This window comes from Gracilinanus agilis, chromosome 1 (genome assembly GCF_016433145.1).
Source record: "Gracilinanus agilis isolate LMUSP501 chromosome 1, AgileGrace, whole genome shotgun sequence".
Taxonomy (NCBI): domain Eukaryota; kingdom Metazoa; phylum Chordata; class Mammalia; order Didelphimorphia; family Didelphidae; genus Gracilinanus; species Gracilinanus agilis.
In genome coordinates this window covers 631,575,265-631,579,463 of record NC_058130.1, presented here as the reverse complement: position 1 = coordinate 631,579,463, position 4,199 = coordinate 631,575,265, and positions in this window count along the sequence as shown.

The following is a 4,199-nucleotide window of genomic DNA, read 5'->3' as shown; positions in this document are numbered from 1 at the left end:
ATTGAATGTATACGTATTCAAGTCATGTCTGTGGGCTGGAAGTGAGATTCCTGCCAAAGAGAGGAGAAAAGAAATAAAAAATGTAGAAGCAGCCTAGGAGACTCCCATTCTGTGATTAGAGGGAGCCCCGTCACCAAGTGGCCAAGCTTTTACCATCTCCATGGCATTTCCTTGAAACAGGAAAGCTTCTTGATTTCTGATTCTGCCATGTGTCTAGGGGACTTAAGATAGAATAGAAAAGGAAACCACAAGGTATTCAGTGGCATTCAAAAGGAAAAATACACAAAAATTTCCACCAGACTAGTCTAGGTGGCTCTAAAAATTCTATTGATTGTATTATCTATATAGCTGTTTGCTTAGGAAGCATGTAAATATTTCGAAGATCTTGGATTTCATCTGAATGAAGACCTTACTGCCCCTTAGTAAATTCGGCTCCATTTTTAAATGTCATCAATCATATACTATGAGCAAGGCCCTGTTTGGGGCAGATTCTTAGGATTCAAAAAAGGAAACAGAAAGAATCCTTGACCACAAGGAGGTGAACTGAAGGGAGACAATGATGATGATAAAAATAATAATAACTAGTTATAATAAAAATAAATAATAACTTAAAGAGTGCTTTAAGGTTTACAAAACATTTAACAAATATTATCTCATTTGGTATTCACAACTGTCTTGAGAGATAGGTGCTATTATTATTCCCATTCTACAAATGAGGAAACTGAGATAGAGGTTAAGTGACTTGCCCAGGGCCATACAGGTACTGTTTGAGACTGGATTTGAACTCAGGTCTTCCTGACTGGATCCAGCATTCTATTTACTGCACCATCTAGCTGCAAACATATAAGTTCAAACTAATTTCAGGACACGGAGAACACTTAGAACTGGGAGAGGTAAGATAGCTAAGACTGTGGAAGAGCTCCCTCTTCAAAGAAGCCAAGAATTCTAAGGGATAGAGATGAAGCTGGAGCAAATTTCAGAAAATGGGTCAGTCTGTGCAAAATCATGGAGTTGAAAGATGGAATGTATGAGAAATGACAGGCTAGCTTGTTTGACATAAAGGGTCTTTGGGCAAGTCACCTAACCCTTTGGCCTTTGTTTCCTCATTTATAAAATGAGCTAGAGAAGGAAATGGCAAACCACTTCAGTATCTTTGCCAAGAAAATCCCAAATGGGGTCACAAAGAATCAAACACAACTGAAATGCCTGAGCAACAACAAAAAAGAAATAATAATATGAAAAAAGGCTGGAAAAATAGGCAAGATTCAGATTGTGAATGTTTTAAGTGACAAAGGAGTTTGCATTTTATCTTTGAAGTAATAAGGACCCACTTCAGATTATTAAGAGAACTGACAGGGTTGAAAACAGAAATTAAGCAGCAGTCACATAATGTGACTGAGAGAATAAAAGCTTTGGTGGCCATGACAGCTCCTCAAGTACCTAAAGACCTCTATTGTATTCTCCCTGAGTCTTCTCAGCTCAAGCCTAAACAGGGAGGCACAGCAACATATAGATGAGGAAACTGAGGCCAATTAATTCCCAGTTCCATAGAAGTTCAGAGCTTTTCTCTATCTTCTTCATGTAGACGAATATAAAGACTCATAGTGAGCTGAACTCCCAGAGAATCTAGAAGTAGGAAGAGAAGGAAGTCTTCCTAGTCTGTCAAATAAAATTTCTCTTTGTAAGGATTTAAAAGTAGTTTAATGCCGTCTAAGTAAGATCCTGTTCCCGTTATTAGGAAAGGCAATAGGGACATAGATAAATTTATACAAAATATGACAGCATCTAAAATATTTGAAGACAGCTAACATATACTCCTTAAATCTTCTTTTCTCAGGGCTAAATATTCCCAGTTCCTTCAACTGATTCTGGTATAGGGGACTCCCTATGAAGAAATTCCCTCTACTAATGAAGGTTTGTGCCATCTCTACAAGTTATAGAGACTAGAGTTGTTCTTATTTGTCCTTTGTTTTGAAGAGGATCAATGACATTCTGGGATCATGTCTTGACTTGGCATGAATTAGATTTAAATGAGGCATATTCGCAGTCACCAGCTTCACTTCTATCTTCCAGAGTCATCAAAGTCCAGTAGCAAGTCAGAAGTCAGGATGACTGGAAATGGCTCAGAATGCAGTGCATGACCTTGGCATCTTTGATAACTGACCAAGGTCTAAACACTTCACAGCATCTGCTTCAGCCATCTTCGTGGCCATTGGAACAAATTGTTCTCATCCACCCACTGTGCCTGGGGAAGTCTTCACATGCTTGAGTAGATGTCACTCTAACTAACGGAAGAGTTTGAGACCTGTTGTTTACCCTCAACCTGATTGAGCCTGTCTGTCAAGAGGGTTTTGTTGTTTTCTTGGAGCCACAAGTAAGAGTTGGATCGACACCAAAGGAGGATGAGCAGCCCTGAAAAGGACTCAGCAAGACCTCACATCAGAGGTGCTAATCCTCCCTGAACACTCCACACACCTGAGAGAGACTAGAGCATTGAGAGACAGAGTGACTTACCCAGGATCACATTGCCAGTATGTGTCAGCCATGGGACTTGAACCCATCATCCTGACTCTCAAACCAAATTTCTATCCATTATGCTATTCTGTCTTTCCACATTTTTAAAAAGGCCACTGACAGATGCTCAGCAATCACAGTAATGGCTTTCAGTATTTTAGGATGTAATTCATCAGGACTTGGTGCTATCTTCTCCATTCTCAAATCCATTTCCCAAATCAGTTTCCTTGTTCCTATTCTCACTGCTACCAGCCTGGTCCCGGTTTCTTCTCAGGAAGTTAATACATTTGTACCTGTTTCCCTATTTCTAGTCTCTCTCTCCTCTGTAAACCATTCCTTAAACATATCTCTGATCATATCACTTTTTGATCTGACCAGAGCAGAAATCTGAAACTGCAGAATGAGGGAAGGAAGAGACTTCAGTTTAAAATGAGGTCAGAAAATGCCATGGAGTGTCACCAAGTGTCGACAAAGGACAGTTTGTCCCTTTCAGTCTCCAGCTAAGATCACTTGCATTATCTCCTCATTCTCCTTCAGTTCCATGTTGTCATGGTCTCCTGTATGGGGACCTTGAACAAGGGCATCACTGTAAGCACGGAGGGATGGACCACTGATATTCGCAATGTCTGGAGAGGGCAGGACAAAATTGGAGTAGAACAATTTGGCTAGAATTTAGAGTGAGAAGATATAACTAGACTGAAAGGCTGAAAGGGCAGGTATGGGACAAGTTGTGGGCAGCATTGAATGACAGGCTAAGTTTTACCCTGTAAGCAAATCTAGGGCACTGAATTTTTTTGAGCAGGGAAGTGATATCACCCAACTTATGCATTAGGAATGATCTCTACAGCTGTGAGAAGAGATTTGGGAGAAAAAATATAACAGAAGTCAAGATTAGTTAGGCTGTTATGACAATAGTCAAGGAAGGAGATAATGAGAGTCTAAATTAGGATGGTGGCAGTGGAGGGAGTAGAGGCAAGAAAAATCAGAGATAAATGCTCCATAAATGTTCATTGAAGTGGACTAGCTGAGAATGTATTCTGGTCACCTGAATACTCCATGTTTGCTCCAGAAAAGGGCCAGGGGTAGAAGTGGTGATACAAAGGCAGTCAAAATAGCAACCCCAAAATTATTCAGGTATAAAAACCTCTTTCAGGGCACTGTTTCTCTGGCTCTCATCTAGTCCAGTGGACATATAATGGCCAAATAACAGGCGCAATTGTGTACCGGTTGCCAAAATATGCCCTTTACTGCCACCTGCTGTCAACATTGAAGTTCTGTGCTGCCCGCAGACTTCTAAAGGGAGATCTGAACAAGCTGACTTCAGTCTTTAAACGGTTAATTTCTTAAGACTTTTTAAAATATCCTGGGCATGCCCTAACCCTATTCTGAGGTTCTTAATCACTCACATCAAGAAAATAATACTTGGGAGTGGAGAGAGAGAGCCAGGCTTGGAGAGGGTAGGTCCTGAGTTCAAGTTTGGTTTGAGACACTTCCTAGACACTGGGCCAATCACCTAACCCCCATCGCCTGGTTCTTACCACGCTGCTGACTTGAAACCGATACAGCATTGCTTCTAAGACTTGAAACCAATACACAGTATTGCTTCTAAGACTGAATTCCCTAAGTTTTAAGGGAAAAGAGAAGAGAAGAGAAGAGAAGAGAAGAGAAGAGAAGAGAGAGGAGAG